This window comes from Anas platyrhynchos, chromosome Z (genome assembly GCF_047663525.1).
Source record: "Anas platyrhynchos isolate ZD024472 breed Pekin duck chromosome Z, IASCAAS_PekinDuck_T2T, whole genome shotgun sequence".
In the NCBI taxonomy this organism is placed as follows: Eukaryota; Metazoa; Chordata; class Aves; order Anseriformes; family Anatidae; genus Anas; species Anas platyrhynchos.
The window spans coordinates 65,198,953-65,220,641 of NC_092621.1; the positions used below are offsets into that span (position 1 = coordinate 65,198,953).

The 21,689-nt window shown below is 39.4% G+C and overlaps 1 long non-coding RNA gene across 1 annotated transcript in view; it reads right to left on the reverse strand.

Moving 5' to 3' along the window:
• LOC119714465 (uncharacterized) overlaps positions 1-21,022 on the reverse strand; it is an 85,364-nt gene extending 64,342 nt beyond the window's left edge. The window contains exons 1-2 of the long non-coding RNA XR_005261697.2: positions 20,732-21,022; positions 17,354-17,473 (exon numbers count right to left, since the gene is read on the reverse strand). This is a non-coding gene — a long non-coding RNA (uncharacterized lncRNA). The remainder of the gene's footprint in view (positions 1-17,353; positions 17,474-20,731) is intronic.
• Positions 21,023-21,689: the final 667 nt, after the last annotated feature.

Sequence of the window (21,689 nt, forward strand, 5' to 3'; positions counted from 1 at the left end):
CTCCCCTGGCACAATTTGAGGCCTATCTGTAGTCTAACTCCAGTTAGACTAACTTCGGTCCTATCTCTAGGTATCTGTGAGAACAGGCCGACCCCCAGCTCCCCACAACTTTCTTTCAGGTAGCTGTAGAGAGCAATAAGGTCTCCCCTGAGCCTCTTCTTCTCCAGGCTGAGCAACCCCAGTTCCCTCAGCTGCTCCTCCAGGCCCTTCACCAGCCTTTTAGCCCTCCTCTGGACATGTTCCAGGGCCTCAATGTCCTTCTTGTAGTGAGGGGCCCAAAGCTGAACACAGGTACTCAAGGTGGGGCCTCACCAGAGCAGAGTACAGGAGGATGATCACCTTCCTGGTTCTGCTGACTACACTATTCCTGATACAAGCCAGGATGCTGTTGGCCTTCTTGGCCACCTGGGCATCCTGACAGCTCATGTTCAGGCAAGCATCAACTAGCACCCCCAGATCCTTTTTCCTCTGCGCAGCTTTCGAGCCACTCTGCCCCAAGCTTGTAGAGCTGCATGGGGTTGTTTTGGCCAAAGTACAGGACCTGGCACTTAGCTATATTGATTCTCATCCCATTGTCCTCTGCCCATTGACCCAACCTGTCCAGGTCCCTCTGCAGGGTCCTCCTGCCCTCTGGCAGATTGATACTTCCCCCCAGCTTGGTGTCATCTGCAAGCTTACTGAGGGTGCATTCAATTACTTCATCTAATTCACCAATAAAGGTATTAATGAGAACAATCAGAGTAAAATAGGATACAGCAGAGGGGGTTTGGGTGTTCTGGGGGCAGAATCAGGATGCTTTAGTGCAAGGTACCTGAAAGCCCTAGTCCTAGCTGGGACAGACAGCAGAGCTTGTGCCCCCAGGCCCTCTAAATTGGTTAAAAGTGTGTGACTCTCCTCTCCCATTTTGTTGTGAGTTCATCCCACTCTATTATGGAAGGAGAGGAAAAATTGAAAGAGCTGTGCTTTTGTTTTCAATTTGCCTGTGTGTTGCTTTCAAAAGACAGTTGGAATAGAACAAGGTACTCAGGTTTGGAAGAGCACAGTGTGACAACAGCAAATTGGACAGTGTTACAATTCATGTAAACAGCTTGTTTTATATAGATAATCATCCTCTTAAGCCAAGCTGTTGTTTAGTCTGATGTTCCTTGTTTTGCAAAGCAGAACTGATTTTCATCAGTTAGTGACCAATTTCCTAATCAGATTCCCCTCTGTGTTTTTTTCTAGTACACTACTGCATACTGTACAGAAGGTTCAGAAATCAGCAACTGAGAATATTTGGGATGCTTACATTTAATTGACTTCTGTATATTGAAGTATTAAATGACTGATGCTTGTTTGCCTGGCAGCCTGCTGTGACAAATAGTAGTATCATATTTTTTCTTTCTATTCACACACCACTGAGAAGTATCCTCAGAACCTCTAACATTTCTATTCCTGCACACTTTATGACTAAGTGACCGTACTTTTTGTTCACAGGAGGATATTACAAAAATGGTTGTCATCATTGCAAATACATATTAGCCATAATAAAAATCAGAGAATAAAGTCTGTATGTAAGGAAAAACCTGCACAAAAAGAAGTATATATAAAAGGAGTTCCATTAAAAAAAATCTCTTTTGCATAATTATGCTGAAATTTGACATTGTAGAAGCAAGCAAACACTCATCTCAAATATGTTTTGGGGAGGAATTTTAGTTTTATCTTACAGAAAAGAGCAAAAATGATTAAAATATTGTTCATGTAGTTTAATCTAGCTCAACGTAACTTCGTGTGAGTATTATCTTAATATAATGCATTAGCAACTGCACAACCCCCACTACTCAGTTTGCTGCCTCATCTGCACCCACAAAAGCTATGATTCAGCATGATTTGTTTCTTACCCCGACCATGACAGTTCTTTTTTATTACTGCTGCCTTTCCTAGAAAACTTCACACTTGATAATGTTGGATGAAAAATTTTCCTAAAGGTAAACAACAGAGATCCAAGTCACTTGAATAATTTGTTACTTTAATAGTTTGTTAATTTGCTGTGTTGTTGATATACCGCTGTATTGGACTTCCGGAGGGCTGACTTTGTGCTGCTGAGGACACTGGTTGGTAGAGTCCCTTGGGAGGCGGTTCTGAAGGGCAGAGGAGTCCAGGAAGGCTGGGCGCTCTTCAAGAGGGAAATCTTAATGGCGCAGGAGTGGTCTGTCCCCACATGCCCAAAGACAAGCTGGCGGAGAAGAAGACCAGCCTGGCTGAACAGAGAATTGTGGCTTGAGCTTAGGAGAAAAAAGAGGGTTTATAATCTTTGGAAAAGTGGGCAGGCCACTAGGGAGGACTATAAGGATGTTGCGAGGCTGTGCAGGGACAAAATTAGAAAGGCCAAAGCTCATCTGGAGCTCAATCTGGCTACTGCCGTTAAAGATAACAAAAAATGTTTTTATAAATACATCAACACAAAAAGGAGGACTAAGGAGAATCTCCATCCTTTACTGGATGTGGGGGGAAACTTAGTTACAAGAGATGAGGAAAAGGCGGAGGTGCTTAATGCCTTCTTCGCCTCAGTCTTTAGTGGCAATACCGGTTGTTCTCTGGATACCCAGTACCCTGAGCTGGTGGAAGGGGGTGGGGAGCAGGATGTGGCCCTCACTATCCACGAAGAACTGGTTGGTGACCTGCTACAGCACTTGGATGTGCACAAATCGATGGGGCCGGATGGGATCCACCTGAAGGTACTGAGAGAACTGGCAGAGGAGCTGGCCAAGCCACTTTCCATCATTTATCAACAGTCCAGGCTATTGGGGGAGGTCCCAGTTGGCTGGTGGCTAGCAAACGTGACGCCCATCTACAAGACGGGCCGGAGGGTAGACCTGGGGAACTACAGGCCTGTCAGTTTGACCTCAGTACCAGGGAAGCTCATGGAACAGATTATCTTGAGGGTCATCACGCGGCACTTGCAGGGCAAGCAGGCGATCAGGCCCAGTCAGCATGGGTTTATGAAAGGCAGTTCCTGCTTGATGAACCTGATCTCCTTCTATGACAAAGTGACGTGCTGGGTGGATGAGGGAAAGGCTGTGGATGTGGTCTACCTTGACTTCAGCAAGGTTTCTGACAACGTTTCCCACAGCATTCTCCTCAAGAAACTGGCTGCTCTTGGCTTGGACTGGCGCACGCTTGTTGGGTTAGAAACTGGCTGGATAGCCAGGCCCAAAGGGTCGTGGTAAATGGAGTTAAATCCAGTTGGAGGCCAGTCACTAGTGGCGTTCACCAGGGCTCGGTGCTGGGGCCGGTCCTCTTTAATATCTTCATCGATGATCTGGATGAGGGCATTGAGTGCACCCTCAGTAAGTTTGCAGGTGACACCAAGTTAGGTGCATGTGTCGATCTGCTCGATGGTAGGAAGGCTCTGCAGGAGGATCTGAATAGGCTGCACCAATGGGCTGAGGTCAACTGCATGAAGTTCAACAAGCCCAAGTGCTGGGTCCTCCACCTGGGGCGCAATAACCCCAAGCAGAGCTACAGGCTGGGAGATGAGTGGTTGGAGAGCTGCCAGGCAGAGAAGGACCTGGGAGTATTGGTTGATAGTCGGCTGAATATGAGCCAGCAGTGTGCTCAGGTGGCCAAGAAGGCCAACAGCATCCTGGCTTGTAGAAGAAGCAGTGTGGCCAGCAGGGCTAGGGAGGTGATCGTCCCCCTGTACTCGGCTATGGTGAGGCCCCACCTTGAGTACCTGTGTTCAGCTTTGGGCCCCTCGCTACAAGAAGGACATTGAGGCCCTGGAGCATGTCGACGAAGGGTGACGAAGCTGGTGAGAGGCCTGGAGGTCCCTCGAGGAGAGGCTGAGGGAGCTGGGATTGTTCACCCTAGAGAAAAGGAGGCTCAGGGGCGACCTTATCGCTCTCTACAGGTACCTGAAAGGAGGCTGTAGTGAGCTGGGGGTTGGTCTGTTCTCCCACGTGCCTGGTGACAGGATGAAGGGGAATGGGCTTAAGTTGCTCCAGGGGAGTTTTAGGTTGGATGTTAGGAAGAACTTCTTTACCAAAGGGTTGTTAGACATTGGAACAGGCTGCCCAGGGAAGTGGTGGAATTCTTCAAAAGACGTTTAGATGTAGAGCTTAGGGATATGGTTTAGTGGGGACTGTTAGTGTTAGGTTAGAGGCTGGACTTGATGATCTTGAGGTCTCTTCCAACCTAGAAATTCTGTGATTCTATAATCTTGGCAATTAAAACCTTCAAAACATCTAAAGAATAAAAACTTTTCATTCTGTAAAATAGCATTTTCAGTAATGTAATTTATAAAGCCCTTGAGTTTCTTCAGCAACATATATTTTTTATATAAAAATAATCTCACTGAATTTTGATTTCATAAGAAAAGCCATTATTATTTTGTTTTAGATCAATTTGAAGCTACATATTGCTATCTTTCTTTTAGAGTAGAAATTTAAAAATGCAACTATATTCATATAGTTTGCACTTTGGGATGATAACTTGGCTGTGCCTCTGAATCAGCATTCTTTAATTGCAAAAAAAAAAACAACAACAACAACAAAACAAAACAAAAAAAAAAGAAAAACAAACAAACAAACAAAAACAAACAAACAAAAAAAAAAAACACGATAGAAATCGGTAGTTTCAGGGAAGAGAACCTGGCTTTTACATGTGTTGTAACTCTAGAACTAAACACATAAGTTTGCCAGATTTTAGCAGAGAGGCCCTTTCTTCTGAGTCTATTCACAAAGTCTGAGGGGCTTTGTGAGTCAAAGATTGAATATTTAGTTCTGTGAGACTGGTTGCATTTAGGATATGTTCAGGACACAAGGATTTTAGCCACATTCCATGATGACAATCATTTCAGTGGACATTTTTTCTGACTCATATACACGAAGGCTATTCTCACTTGTAAAATATGTTTTAGTACTGAAAGGAAATAACATGCTTGGTTAACCACAATTTAAAAATAAAGATGAAGTCCTTGAAAGTAACCAGCATATACAGAGAACCATGAACTGCAAGACATCATTGAGTTGCATACACATTCCTGCCTTACATCAGGATCAATTATACCATTGCTAGTCTTGACGCATTAGTCTGACTTGTTCCTAAGACCCTACAACAAGGAGGGCTCCTAGGCAATTTTTTCCCATGCTTCAGTATCTTTATTCTTTGAAAGTTTTCCTAATCATAATGTGACTTTTTCCACATGCAGTTAAAGCCACCAGTTGTTGTTCTCCAGCCTCATGCATGGAGATGAGGGGCAAGACTGACTTCTCCAGACTGAGGCTCTGTACCATATCTGCTTCTCAACAGCTTCACCTGCACCTATCCCCTCTTCTTCTTGTCATCTATTCATGAAACTTCGTTGTATGAAAAATACATTAAGAGGTAAATACATGTCAATCAATTTGCCAAGAGTTATATATCATTATGATTGCTGAATAAATATAATCATAGAATCATTAAGGTTGGAAAAGACATCCAAGACCATCTGGTCCAATCATCACCCTACTACCAGTAGCACCCAATAAACCATATCCCTAAGCACTACATCCAACCTTTCCTTACCCACCCCCAGGGACAGTGACTTTTCTACCTCCCTGGGCAAGCTGTTTCAATGCCTGACTACTCACTCTTAGAAGAAATGTCCCATAATGTCTAAACTGAACCTCCTTTGATGTAACTTGAGGCCATTTCCTCTAGTCCTATCACTAGTTCCCTGTGAGAACAGGCCAACCCCCAGCTCCCCACACCTTCCTTTCAGATACCTGTAGAAAGCAATAAGGTCTCCCCTGAGCCTCCTCTTCTCTAGACTAAACAACCCATTCCCTCAGCTGCTCCTCATGGGTCTTGTGCTCCAGGCCCTTCACCAGCCTTTTAGCCCTCCTCTGGACATGTTCCAAGGCCTTGATGTCCTTCTTGTACTAATGCTACAGTCAAATACTCCAGTTCAAGTATGTCATCACTTAAAGACAATATGAAACTCCTGAGACTACAGTACAATAGGAAAAAAAAATGTTAAATTGATTTGGGTTTACGTATACATAAGCATGTAGATGTGTCTATAAGCATGTCTATAGTTTCCCTGTTATTGGCTTCCCCATGCTTGCATCCATATAGAAGATGTGATTACATTTATTAACTTATAGTAGTACCACCTACTTTTTTTCACTAGTAACCTGGTGTTGCAGGCATCTCAAATAACACCACTCCCTAAAAAAAAAAAAAAAAAAAAAAAAAAAAAAAAAAAAAGCCTCTGAAAACATAAATCTTGGAGTCAGTGAAATAAAAAATAGACACTTTATTACACCACAGCATTTCCATCCACTTTCTCTGTGGTATCATTTGAAGCCTGCTTTCTAAAACAGAAGTTGAACAAATGAATCCTTCTGTCCTCACTTTCAGTTGTCAGCAGTGCTTCAGCATGAGATGAAATAAATTGCTAGGCTCTTTCATCTTCCATAATCAGCTCTGCACAGCTGAGTACACCCACAGCCCTGCGAGCTGCCTCTGCCAACACTAATTCTGTGTGGAATGGGAAGTCTTTGTTAGTGCCACACTTCTAATGTTCCACACAGGAGTGGGTTTTATTATTTTTATTTCTCTCTTTTTCTCCCATGCACTCTTCTTTGACTGATAAGCTATTGTACAATCCATTTTCTCCAGGAGAAGCTTTTAGGTGGTAACATTATTTCCAAAATGTGCTTGATGTAGGGAATTTCTATTTCAACGGGTGCCACTATCACTGATAGTATCAGTGCTTTTGCAACATAATACTTATAAATTGAAGTTGGTTCAAAGAAGCCTTCAACCAATCTAACAGCAGGTCAAAACATTTCATTTTTAGAAGTGTGAAAGCTCTAAATTTATTGTTGCATCAGTACAAGGCATTGTGGAGATTTACTTTTCACAGTGTTATTTTTGTCTTTCCCCCACACTTGTCCTACTCAAGAACAGTGCAGAGGACATCAAGCAGCAAGGACCAGAGCTTGCCAAGACTCACAGGTAGCCTAAAATCCCTGGGTGGTATCTTGTTTCAAATTAATCCTTTGGGAAGTGAAAGTCAAACAACAAAAAATCTGGCACATCTTATAGTGATATGGAGACAGGCTTTGCCAATGCAAAGTAATACCTTGCAGAAGTAATACCAAAAGCAATTACCTTGCCAGCCTTCAGGTCATCAGCTCAACCTGAGGGTAGGTCAGTAAGGTGACATTGTGGGTTTCCAGCAAGCATACCAAGAGCATCATCCTACCTACTCTGACTGGCAGCCTCTGAGAGGTATGAAAGATCAACCTGCCACAAAAACTGAACTGTAATCCTCTCATTCATTCCCAGAGTCAGTCTTTGAAGGCTAGAATTACATTTGCATGCCTTCTTCTAGAACTGGGCTAAGAACTGAATTTGCAAGTAGTAGACACTTGCCCTATAGTAGTATACATTAAATGCAACTAAATAAAAATGCTTCCTGTTTCAATTCAGTAAGCAATGAGTTGAAACTGTTCAGAAAGAGAAATAAGGCAGAAAGTTTATTTTTTATTCCCCAACCTTTTTATTTCAAGAACAGAAAACAAATTCTTTTCTACATTTTAAATGATTTCAGTAGTAAGAGTAGTAAAATCTGTTTTCAGCCTTGTTTTCTCTTGGGCTGGTAAGTTCTTTGGAAAAGATACATTAATTAAGTAGTGCAACCTAGCAGGAGGTTGAGTTTTATCATAAAATAATCACAATCCTGGCCAATTATGAAGCAGAAGCAAAACACCTCAGTACCCTTGAGAATTTGATTATCCCAAGACATACAAAACCAACAGATTTGGTTTATTAAAGCCCTGGTAATTAAGTAGTGTTATTCTTGAGAAAATTAATATTGTAGAATTAGATTAAAAAAAAAAAAAAAAAGCTGACCATTAAAATTACTGTGTAGCAGAGCAAGCCTTATATATTATTCTACCTTTTAAAAATGTTTTAACAACCAATAAAATTGCTCCCTTTGCCAAGTAGTTTTCAGTCAAGAATTTACAGCTGAAAGTGCTGTTAATCACTGTTAAGTTCCCACATATTCACTGCTGACCTCTAAATCATCTTGTTGATCTTTAGGCACAAGAGGAAAAAAAAAAAAAAAAAGCTACGTTTTTTTTTTTCTATATATATGTAAGCTCACTGCACCAAACTGGATTCCACTCTTGTCAAGGTTGATGTCTGCAGCAAGCGATCACTGTGCTCACAGAGCTACTGGGAGAAGTTAAGGCAGGTTTCTGGGAGGATTTGTTGCCTGCATGGTGATCACTAACAAATCCTATGATGAGGGTTTTCTGGAAAATACATTACACCTCCTGGCTTTGCCTATTTTCTGATGTGCCCACTGATACCCAGTTATTTTGAACAGTAGTGAAGTAGTAGTGAAGTAGTAGTGAAGTAGTAGTGAAATGTGAATTGCAACCACACTTCTAAATGAATTTCCTCTGCAAGAAAGCTGCTAGCTTGGATTTCAAAAGCTGAACTGTATAAAAACGTTTTAGCTAACGCATAACTATGCCTTTACAAAGCCTACCAAATATTTTTGAGTATCATATAAATATAGAATGTAGACTTGATTTGCCCACTCCCATTGCACAATTACAGATCAAAATAATAACTTCTTGTAAGCCCAATGTATTCATAAGTACACAAAGCTTTGGAAACCCAAGTCCCATAGCTACATTATAAGTAGAAAAGGATCTGGGCCAAAGGCAAATACTAACTAATAGGTGTGTTAAAAACTAAGTCCAGGCCTGATTTTTTTCTACATAAGAGGCCAAAGAAACCTTTTAAGAGGCCTATAGTTGAACTTCCTATGCTGAACCTATGTCCAATGTAAACAAACAAACAATGCCAAAACCAAAATAGAAAGTAAAGTTTACATTGTCACATAAACAATGAACAGTAAGGAAATTCAAAATAAAGTATAGTTGTGATTTTGGACATCTACACAGATAATTTTAAACTTTTTCCTATGGATTTTGTCTTATGCTTTCTTCAGTTAAGGTTGAAATCTTTATCACAAATATTAGCATTCCTAGGAAAATATAAGTATTCTTAGGAAAACAAACAAACCAACAAAAAAAAAAAACAAAAACAAAAAAAAACAGTGTAAATATATCAGAGTTCACTTAGCCACTGTTAAAGATGTTAAAATCAAACACAGTTCAGAGATTTCAACAGCAGATTCAAAGCCAGGTCTGAAATTTTTAGATGTGAATAAAGAAAAGGCCATCTTTTTCCAGTCTTTAAACCAAGTGCTCAGGTTTGGAGAACTCTGGGCTTGGCTTCTGGCCACAGCTGCTGGTAGGGTATGACAGCCAATACCCGAAGGTTCAGGGAAATTCATCAAGATACAGAGGGCATGCATAATTTCTCTTTCTCTCTTCAGACCCATCTCCTGTCACAGGACCCCCCACCCCCTTCCCACCCTCCAAAAAAAAAAAAAAAAAAAAAAAAAAAAAAAGAGAGAAAGAGAGAGAGAGAGAAATAGAGAGAGAAAGAGAGAGAAACATTATTTATAGCTGTGATGGACAGAATGCTGATGTCCATAAGCAATAATGACACACAACTTCTTTTTTTGTTCCTCTTTCTGATGAAAGACAATCACCTATCTGCTTCTCTGTTTTTGACAAAACTAGCAACAAGCTCCATCATGTTAGTCATGCAGAAACTAGGTCTTAAGTGTATTAGTTTTTGTCAAAACTTTGTTTCATGAAAGTCATCTTGCACCCCATTAGGGAAAAGGAGAGCATAAGGAGAGCATAACAGTTAGCTGGAAAGGAATGAAATCAACCCCTCTTTTCCAAAGCAGAGATTTTTTTGAAAGATATTGATGATAGCGGATTATTTTGTCTTTTGCTCACCAGGATCTAAGTGCAATTATAACCTTCTTTCCAGAGGAGAAACATCAACAACACTAACAAAAAAAAAAAAAAAAAAAACACTGGATGCTGCAGAAATACTGTAATAAACATATAATCAAACCCATAAGCATAAAAGCATAGACACGTACGCAGTAGCTATATTATTGCTGTGGTTGAAATATTTAAGAAACCTGCTATAAACTCGCTTCTTTAACATTGACTACAGATGTACTTAAAAATTTAAATTAAGATGCACTGTAGTGATTGCTATTTATTACATCTAATATAAATCAGGATATTAAATATTATCAGAAGATATTGCCCAGTGCCGCTATTTGAGCTTTGTATAACACTAATTTAATTTAAGGTCTTTTAAACTTCCTTTACCTGTTAAAATAAACATCCTTGAGAATCAAAAACCACTTACAGTGTAAGTAATTTTTTCCAAGTAGTGATCTCCCTCTTTCCCACAGGTCTGTTGTCTACACAAAGCTCTTAATAAAACATGTGAACCAAATTTAGCTTTCCTTATTGTGATATACCAAAGAGTAAGGACAATATACTTTGTTTAAAACTAAGCTCCAATTAAATGAAATAGAACACTTGGAACCTGAATATAAGTTCTTTTAATGATAGGAGTCTGACAAGCAGGTGCACACTGTTAGATCATTGCCCATTAAATGTCAGTAAACACAATATTTGCCTTTTAATCTTTTCTAGCTGTGTTTATGTTCAGAGAGGAATGTATATTCTTGCAAAACATGTTTCATAACCCTCTTAGCAGTAGACTGATTGGCAGAAGCTTCTATTTTACCTTTCTTTTGTATAACTATTAGACCTTATTACTTTGTTTCCTGCATTTGACAGTGATTCTTGTCCTTTTGAAGTCAAAAGAAACTTTCTTATTATCTACAGCTGGCACAAGGCTAAAACCACTGAGGGATAAATTTGCTTTCAATCATAATTCCCATTACCAGTAATATGCAGCATATGGGTAAAAGAGACACAAGTGGCAACCAATACTTTCAGACAATAAAAAGTATCACAACCTTGCCATATTGCACATTGAATTTACATTACACCCAGTAGTCGAGGAGAACATTAAATATGTTGATATTACAAATTCATACAATTCTTTATCCCAAACTGCTGATATAATAGTACAAGGATTTGTGTAACTTCAGGCAGAACAATAACCTTATTCATAGTCACATTAAATTTCTGAGCTTCCAAATGTAGACTTCACAGATTATGGACAATGGTTTTCTCTGGAGGAAAGTGCAGACCAAGGTGAACAACAGGTTATTGCAAGCCACACTTTCCACAAAGTACTTTGATCCCTGTGTTCTTATCACTGCAGTGTTGAAGGATCTTGCTACATTCACTAGGCTGCTAGTGAGGGTAATATTTTAAGCACATTGATAGTGCTACATACTGGGAAAAACACTTCTGTAGGTGTAGATTTCTTTCTCAGAGTTAAGAGTGCACAGAGATAGATATGAATCCCAAGATGAACTTCCTAAAAGTTTAAGACCTTCTAGAACTAGCATTTTGGCACCACTAATAATAGAAATATAACCCAAGTGCAATGGGATCCAGGTTTTCCCCATTTGGTGCTTAATGTAACTTCTCTTGAAGACATTGGCAGACTTTCCACTGATTTCACTCAAAATACGTCAGGTCCTTGACTGAGAAAATGTTTAGACAGAGGAATTCATTCCATTGCTAATTTTAATAAACATGTTTTTAAACTTCACTTACAAAATTTTATATTAAGAAGAACTAACAAACTAGAATGCCTTTTTGAATATGAATTCTGTATCTCTATACAACGTATTGGAAAGTCTTTTCTGATAGCAAATTAAAATGCTCATATGAAATATGTATGCTCATTTATTTTGCATACACTCTTGAGATTTACAAAAGATAAAATGTGGTTTTAAAAAGTACAAAGAAAATACGATTATTCTATCTCAGTCTAAATGATTATATAAAAAAATAAAAAAGTAATATTTATATGGTTTAGATAAAAACAATTGACAAAAAGCCAGGTTACCTCCAGCATTAATTTAAGAGATTACAGCTCTATACAGCTCTCTCAGAGTGCAAAATTATGGCAGCCCTATTGTTTCCTGATCCTTTGTGAAACATGTAGCCAGTATAGCTAGGGATTTGTGCACGAAAGTAGTACTTTGGGTTTATTAAGATTCAGTGGAAATTTCTTTAACACATTAAGAAAAAAAAAAAAAAAGGAAGAAAGAAAAAGTAGTCTTAAAAGAAAAAAATACTATGAAAACAAACTATCCACAAGCGCTGTCTCGCTAAAGCTAACAAGTTCCAACAACCGTTAATTTTGTCTGGTTCCTTGGTGGAAGGTTTATGTTGCAAACACATTCCCAGTTATGCTGTAATCTGTCTCAAAGGTGGCATGATATCAACACTCCTGCAACGAGGGCCACATCTGTGGGTATGAGGGTAAGAGAAAGGCCATCAAACAGGAAAGAAATTATGGTTCCTGCAGTTCAAAGACTTTTCCCATAAGAGCAGAAGGAACTTTGATTTTATACTTTGGTAAGAAAAACTGACATGAGTTTGTTTGCGTCAATTTGGGTTCTGCTGCATGGAAAGGTTTGCTCATTAAAGGCAGCTGTTTTAGCAAATTACCTCACTGTGGTATAATGACTGAGTTATAACAGGCTATTGAAGAAAATCCTTTCGTTTCCCAGTGAGATCATGATAACTAGAAACAATTTCAATAAGAGTTTTGATTTACTTTGGAAGTGATTCAGTTGGAAATGCTGGTGATACAATGATGTATTTCTTTTGTTCATATTTCTTTTGTATATATATTAAACATTTGGTTTGCTTTGAACTAATGGATTTATTATTTTCTCTGGGGTGATATATTTCATTACTTAGAAATATAACTGCAATTACATTGGGAAAGAAGCTACTCTGTAAACAATATGCCTTGCTGAAAAACCTATTCCAAAAACACAGAATGAACTCATTCTTTTGCTTTTTATACACTTATTCTGTGTGTTATGTGATTAAAATGATCATAAGGAAAAGTGTAAAGCATTATGGATAGCAAACGCTGTGCACAGTCTGTATCCTGAAGATATATTTGAGGAAAAATCCTTGTTCAGGAGCCTGAGTGAAATTGGTTTGGTTATTCTGAAGGAAAAAAAAAATAAAATAAAATAAAAATTCACCATTTTAATTCCATTGCTGTAGCTTTTCCTGAATTAGCATGCTGGAGAGTAAAGTACCACAGAAACTTGACGTTTGGCAGGAAGTCAGTCCTCTGGTCACAGAGGTGCCTGTGGAGGTCTGGTGAAAATTGGCTGTGACAAGCTCTGGCAGAAGCTGCACTTCCCCTGGCTGCTGCAACTGCAGCTGCCCAGCACTTGTGTTTGTAGAGGCAATGTCAGTTTTGCCAGATTTTTTTTTCTGCTGCTCCATTTTGAGATACTTGTTACAGGCTATATTCACAAAATGAGACCAGAGCTACCTATGCAGGGCTCCTGCATCCTAAAAGACATAAATCTCACTCCAAGCAAAGGTGTGTACAGCAAGCCTCACCCCACACCCTCCCTCTGATAGCAGCAGTACTCTCAGAAGAGCCTGCATTACAGCACAAAGAGCTTAAAAAAATATATAAAATAAAAAAATTGGCTTCTTCCTCTCTGATCAAACTGTTTTCTTCATGCATCTTTCCTTTGACTATCAGGGCACAAGACAAATGCTGTCCTGCCTACAAGTCATTTAGCCTGAGACTGTCTGAGATTGTCTTGATACTAACCCTTTACAAGCCCTGAGCCTCTCAAATGGTATCTGCCCTGTGTCAGGCATTTGCAAAGCACTATGTAGGAAAACTTTTCATTAGCTTAGGACAATCTGTTCCTTCTATCAGGATGCTACAGGTTAAAGTGATCATCAATAGCCTTCACCAGCACCGGAAACTTGATTGCAATACAGCTTCATGTAGTTTATGATGTTTGGTCATAGGAAGAGCATTCCTTACACAACAAGACATTATTTTAGACCTTTCTGAGGCAGATATAATGCTTCAGTTCAGTTAGCCTGTTCTATGGTTGCATAGTTGACTGGTCTCGGACAGCCTCTGTGGGCTAGCAGCCACAGCAACAAATTTAGTTTACACAGCGCTCTTGTTCACTTTTATTACCACAACTGGATACTTACTGTGAACACAGCTGCTCACATTGATGCCCACATTGTCTCTTCAGAAGCAGTGGCCAATGCAGTATCCACCAGAGGCTTAAAATGCTCCTTCCACCGTGCATGGTTGCATTTCATCTGCTACTGGTTGTCCAGTTATGTTAGGCATTTGTGAAGTTTTTTGCAGTCCTCTTTACTACTGAATCACTTCAGTACTTGTGCTGTCCACTACGTGTACTTAATTCTACCATAGTATTTACCATCTCTACCAGTTTACTAATAAACACCTTGAATGCTGCCATTGCTTTTTGTCAGTTGAGAATAAGTCAATTATTCTCATTCTTAGCTTCCTGTTTCAGAACTCACATCACTTACATGACAGAACTTCAGTTCCTCATTCTGAATACACAATATAGGCAACTCAATTAGTACTCTGTGGTGATACATAACATTTATTTGTGGCTTACGGCTGTTTCCAGATATCCAGGTAGGAGATCTGTATTTCACTTAGTGAAGCACTATGTAACTGACATATTCTGAAACCTGAAGAGCTTTAAATATATATATATATATATGTGTGTGTGTGTATACATATATATATAGATAGATAGATAGATATTTGTCAACAGGACAAACCATAATCATATATAACAGGAGAGCTCTACTTCTGCAATATATTATTCAGTTCCCAAATCACAGAAAACTTTCTCAGTTATCCTATCTCTAGTCCACCTGGGGAACCAGCTCAGTTTTATGGTTTGTTTTTCTCTAAGTATACTTTAAGGACTTATTAACCTGCAGTGTTTCCTTCTTTATCAACAGACATATTATTTGGGGAGGGATCTTTAGATAGTGGTGTCACTTGGGAAATCTGCTGGAGACTCACACTCATAAACTTTGCCTTTTTTTGATGACTAGGATTGGAGGGGGGTGGGGAGTGGGTAGTTTCAGCAGGTTTGGGGCAGAAACATTGTGTGCTGACAGGGAAGGTGCCGGTAATGGAGAAACCACAGTGGTCCCTGGGGAGACCTCAAGTGAAGCCTCTGGGACCAGGGTCTGAAGTGTGACAAGCTGGAAGGGACTGCATGAAGAGCCATGTCCAGCCTGTTACAGAAGCAGATTGCCATGTGAGTGGCTGGCTAGTCACCAACAGAGTCCACTGAGCCTCTGCCTCACATCCCCCACATACTCCACAAGCCATAAAAAACTTTCCAATACCCCACAGCAAAATTAAAACCTTTAGTACAAAACCAAAGCCACAGAAGCTATAAAGTGTCACAGGAAATGAAGCAGAAAAGAACAAGGACACTTTTAATGTTCTAAATCCATGAAGTAGCAGGAAATGTGGAAATTACCAGATGACTTTTGAAGACAGATTATGCCACAGAGGAAGACAAAAATAACTGTAATAGGCTTGCCAGTATGACCTTGGGAAATTTTTTTCCTAAAAACATATTTGGCAAACTACAAGCATGTGTGCAAGTGATACAAAGAAATACTGCTAGGAGAAGCAAAAAATTTTGCTCTTAACACACTGCATTTAAATTTGGTATTTTTCCCCCCATAGTGCACAGAATAAACAAATGTTTCATGAAAGGATGAAAGAGAGACCTTGCACTAATTTAAAATGTTCATGCACACATAGTACTGACTTGGAAAGTCCTGCTCAGTCCTGAGGTAAAATCTGCCCAATGCTGAATGAATCTCCAGGTAAACCAGAAAAATCAGTTGATCATGAAAAAAATAAATATGTATTTTCAAGGACTTATGGTTACTGTTCATTGGGACTGAAAAATATACTTTTCTCTTCAAAATCCACATATTAGTTCTACCCTCTGACATGTAGAATGGTGATTTCTCGGAGGAAAGTTTACTAAAATGTACTTAACACAGGCAAAAAGATGCATTTTTTCCTTTTTTTCATTAAAACAAAAAACAAAAAGGCTGAAATTCTACAGAACTGAAAGAAACTCCATCCAAGACAAACAAAGGTTTTCAGACTAAACTGTTGCAATTATTTGTCAATTGCTTAATCATGTTTATTAGTCAGAAGGGATAAGTGGGTTTATTAGGGAATACTCTTACCCCAGAGTTTATTTGCCACAAAATAGGGAACAAAAGAGTATTAAGAAGTGCAAACACAGTGTTTTGTGAAAAGACACCCACTGTTTTCCAAAGGATTTCAGACACAGTATTTAACAACAATGAATGACAGACAAACTGGAAACAGCTGGATAAGAGAATGAACTTTCAAATATGCAAGGTTTTCATTTTATTAACCAGAGCACATGTATCTAATTGTGGAACCAAGATAACTATGTTTTTCAGAGAAATTAACCTTGCTTCATTAATATGCTGCTTCACATTTTGGGGGAACTTTCTTTTGATTTTTCTTTTTCTCTCTCTCATGAGTGAAAAATATTTTGAAATATTTAAAAAGACGATTAGAGTAGACTGTGTGTATTAAATCTGAGAACATTTACAATTAGGCACTCCAGAAGGCAAGAGAGTGACACTTGACCTTGAAACACTAGAGAAGTCACAGATGTTTGGACCATTGCATAAGAGCTGCAATTTCCCCATTTTTTTAAACTGCAAAGAAGTGATGGACATAGCACTGGGCAAGAATGAAAATTTTAGCCAGCTTATTTATTAAATTAACACCTATTTGTGGCTCTTTAATTTTGCAGAAAAAAATAAAGGGACTAACATAAATGAGAATTGGGCATGATTTGCCAGCATCATGATATATAATTTGAAGAAATCCTTATTTTATTATGTTACCAGAGATTACGTATCCCTTTCCTATTAGAAATGCATTGAACATGCACTCTCAAGGGTCCTACCATCAGCTAAGATTGTGAAAAGTGTATTTTTGAGGTGAAATTCAGTGGTTATCACTCTGTTTTGACATTTATTCTTCTTGGAATCTGTTAATGGGTCTTGGTATAACAGAAGACATGAACATGATGCATTTCGTATCGGTCAGTTGAAAAACTCATAGTGAACTTCAAGCTGTGGTGCATAAGCATGGATGACTTTGTTTCACATCATTTAATGCTAGAGGGCCTGTTCAGACATCATTTGCCATAGTAACTAACTTTTATCACATTCAACAAAATCAATTGTTGCATTGGACAAAGCTTTTCCACCTAAAGCAGAGAAAATGGGAGAAATTGAGGTATCACTTCCAGGTGAAAGGAACAATGTCAGAGACAGTATAAAAAGTTGGAATGTGTCACTTCTACAAAAAAAATACATTTCTCCAAGACTTTCCCAAACTATAATACATTTTTTTTTCTCCTTACCTGAGTCTTGATTGGCCTTTGATTTGGCCTTGAATGTGTGACCAAAACACACCAGAGTCTAGAGTGATCACTCCCTCTGTCACCAGTCAGACTGGTTGCATTTTTAGCAAAGAACAATTTCTGAAAAAAAAAAAAAAAAAAAAGAGAGAGAGAGAGAGAGAGAGAAAGAAACAAAACAAGAAAAGAATCAGAATGCTAGATCAAGAGGTCTTCCAGCCTGACTCTCTCTGTCTCACTTTATCAGGTAACAATTGGAACTGTTCCTAATTCAGTGATAAACAGCCTGCTTATTGATAAAGCACAGAAGACTGTAGGTCCATTACCATTATTCCTGAAAATCCAGATAAAATAGTTGTTTAACCTTGTGGTTGCTTAAGAAACACATGAACAAAACTCTGAGCTCTGAAAATCTCTGCAGGCCTCAACTGAAGCATTTTCTGATGCTATGTCTTGTGCTGGCATGTAGGCTTTGAACTGGGGCAGCCAAAGTGCCAGTGCATATGCACATCTGCCATGCCTCCTTCAGGGCAGTAACCTTTGGCAAAAGCACAAAGGGACAGCTGAGAGCAATAACCTTGTAAATATCCTTATTACTTTGTGCCAGGGAGCATGAGTCAATCCTCGGCATGAACATGTTATCTATAGGATGATGGAAGCTCTGAGATGAATTTAACTCACGTCTCAAAATAAACTCTCTTCTTTCTTTGATCTGTGTGCCTCCTTGCTCCTACAGGCACATCTTACCTTATCATCTCTTTCCTTTGCACTGTCACTGCAAGTAATTCACCTGGAGCAAAACCCTGCTAATTTTTGTTGCCAATCCAGCTGATCAACACAATGCAGTCACACAGTTATTTTCCTTTTACTGAAGTGCAGTTAACTGGATAAAACCTCTGCCAGCAACATCACAATTGACAGCCATTTCTCCAAGGCAGTCCCCTCCCTCAGCATGCTGAATTTTTACACTACCTAAACTCATCATGTGCAAGGGCCAGGCCAAAAACCAAGCCCCAGGCTTCTTGAAGCAAAAGCCAATGCATTAAGCAGCTAAGCACTCAGCCTGCCTTGCTTGCGCTGTAGCTACAGCAACGCTGCGACCATCTCATGGGGCTTGCTGTAAATGGGCTTCTGCTCCTTAACTGAAATGCTGTGGTACAATATAATAATGAATCCATAACAATAGCTTTGTACATTATATTACTATTCTAATCAGATATTGTATTGGTAGCCGTATACTTCTTAAAGCTAGCATTTCATTTGCCTCTTTTGCCTTGTAGAAATCCTGCTGCTGTGACAATGGATAGCTGTAAAGCTAATGGTCTTTCTTAAACTCCCCCTCCTGAGAGAGAGAGAAAGAGAGAGAAATCATAGTCATTGCCAGCCATTTGTGTTAAAATACAAAGAAAACAAGAATCATTCAAAAATGATGTGTCGGGCAGCCTGCATTAATATTTATGTTGGCATTAATATTGATAGGAATGCACCTTATACTTTGTTGTCTACCCCCAGCATCCTTAAGTTCCCTGTTATTCAAGCTAGTAGCCATTAGCTCACATCTTTCTCTGTACACAAAGCTTCAAAAAGCCTTGGCAGGGCTCCAGCTCACTTACACTTAAATGGACACTCAAGCTTCGACGGACACACAGCTAAATAGAGGCCAATAATTCAATACAGTATGACTGTACTGGGGCTGCTAGTAAATCCATCAAGCAGTAAATATCATCTGAAGCCAATGCAAGCTTTTATCTTTCCAATTTTGTGTATGTCTGTGTGAAGCCTAGGCATTCAGCGAATCATGTAATTTATTCTGCAGTGCAGAGCCTGGGCTGTCTCAGACATCATATTGACTTTTTTCCATCTGTCAGGGGCAGCCACTGCTCCACTTTTGTGCAAACGCATCACATTACATTTATTTATTTATTTCATCCCACTCTCTAGTGCAATTGGGCAAGGACACATTTTCGCAGATCAACAAATACTAAGAAAAGCATCTGAATATCATTACAACAGCATGTTAAACATTTGTCCTAACCAGTTTGTTAAATCAGCAAATGCATTTCCAGCAAATGCTTGTAACAGCTCAGAAAGGACTCCCTTTTGCAATGTTTTATTAAGCCTCAAATATGCCCCGCTATTTTCTTTTGCTCTTTAGGTCAGCAGAGATGCCAGTATAATGTAAATAATGCCAAACAGCTGGGCTTATTGACTTGTGGTCTGTGTTTGGGTGGATATTCAGACACAGTGGACGATACAAATATAAAAATAGATGGCACAGACCAAGACAGCACTCACTCACAGAGCTGGAGGGGACAGAATTGCCCTTGCAGGGAAAGGAGATTTGGTGCACACCCTGTGAAAGCAGCTGAGCCGGCCACAGCCTTCGTCCCACGGGTGGGCATATTTCTACCAACACCATCTCTAGGGCTTGCCAACACGCTGTCAGAGGTGTCACAAAGAAAGGACTGAATCAGTGCATTTGCCAGCAGCCAGGGACAGCCCTGTCAGTGGAGGCACATGGCCAAAAGGCCTTGGCCAAAACAAAGAAATTGTGCTGTGTTGAAGGTTTGTGTCTGCACAGCAGATCTCAGTGTATGGACAAAACACACACATTTCTGTTGCATTAAGGAAATGAGGCAGAGTCAGAACCCTCCTACTTTGATTCCTTGACATGATAGGAGCTATCTTTTTGAAGAGGAAAGAATTGTATTATAATACAATAAGTTATTATATATATATAATTATTATAATTATAAATATATATATAATATTTTATATATTATTATAAAATGAAAAGTAAATATAGATTTTTTTTTAGTAATAGTAAAAAAAATTTACTTTTTAGTAAAAAAGTAAATATAGATTTTTTTTTTTTATAATATTTTTTTGTTCAGAAGCCTTTAGAACTTTCATTTCCCTCTAGCTACCAGTCCCCCTTGCCTATGGCTCAGAAAGAAAAATGCTCACTTGGCCCAAGAAAAGCATGTTGAAATATCTGATGAGCCAGATACTAGCTATATATTAGTGTTGATAAATCAGCCCCAGTGGCCCACCACATCCTGTTTTATAACAGGGTTGTATGCTAAAGGAACATGCAGCTATGGGGGCTCACCTGACTTAGACCCTAGTCCCTTGTATTTCTACTACTTTTGGTGTGTGTGACTGATTTTAAGTTTAAATTCATGTGATTAAGGTCAGTTACAGCCACACCATAGGCAGAGTTCCCCTTTGACTTAGGCTGCTATAATCAAATTGCAAGACCAAACCTCAGCATGCTAGTTATTCCATATGCCACTGCAACAAGAGACCACAAGACCAAGCTGGATGTACTGGTTATTCCATGTCTTTGCCATCCACATGGCAAGCCCTTCTGATGCTCACCTGTCTGTCCTCTGCACATCCCAAGGTGTTCAGCAGGCTCTGTGGAAGATCCATTCTCCTCTGCTGGACGTGCTGCTGCTGGAGTCCCCACATAACCTCTCACCCTGCTACTATTACAAGTGGAACAGTAAACCCAACAGCCACAGATGGTGTCTGCCCCTCCACAGGATCAGGTGCAGGCATGCAGAGAACCAACAACTACTGTGGCCTTCATCCTGTACTGTGCAATAGGAAACACTGACATCATCTTGGCCAGAATGTTGCCTTCCTTCTCACCTCTTTTTTAGTGCAGCGAAGTTCTCATGCTCCCTAGTTCCCGTCATTCAGTGGGTGATTAAAGATTTATTTCTATGCCTCCACAGTGAGCATGGGAGATGTGGCCTATCACATCAGGCATTTGCTTGACAACAGATATTTTTTAGTAATGTGGGAGCCCAAAATGACATTCATACTCCCATCTGCCACCCACCCGAGGGAGATGTCTGTAATTAGATATGCAGAGGCTGATAGTGGGTTATAAAACAGGATGTGGTGGGCCACTGGGGCTGATTTATCAACACTAATATATAGCTAGTATCTGGCTCATCAGATATTTCAACATGCTTTTCTTGGGCCAAGCGAGCATCTTTCTTTCTGAGCTATAGGCAGGGGGACTGGTAGCTAGAGGGAAATGAAAGCTCTAAAGGCTTCTGAAAAATATAGATAGATCAACAAGAAACGGCAGGCAACTTAAAAAAAATATTTATTCCTTCAGGAACACTGAAAAATATGGCCAATCTCAGCATACTGTGATGACACAATAAGAAAACTGAAAACCAACAGATAAATTATTTGCCAACACAGAAAAAATATATATATATATATTAATAAATAAATCGGAACAGTAGGAGAGGATCCAATTCTATCCTAAAAATCATGAAATATTTTCAAAGGTCATAATCCAATAAGCCCCCTCATA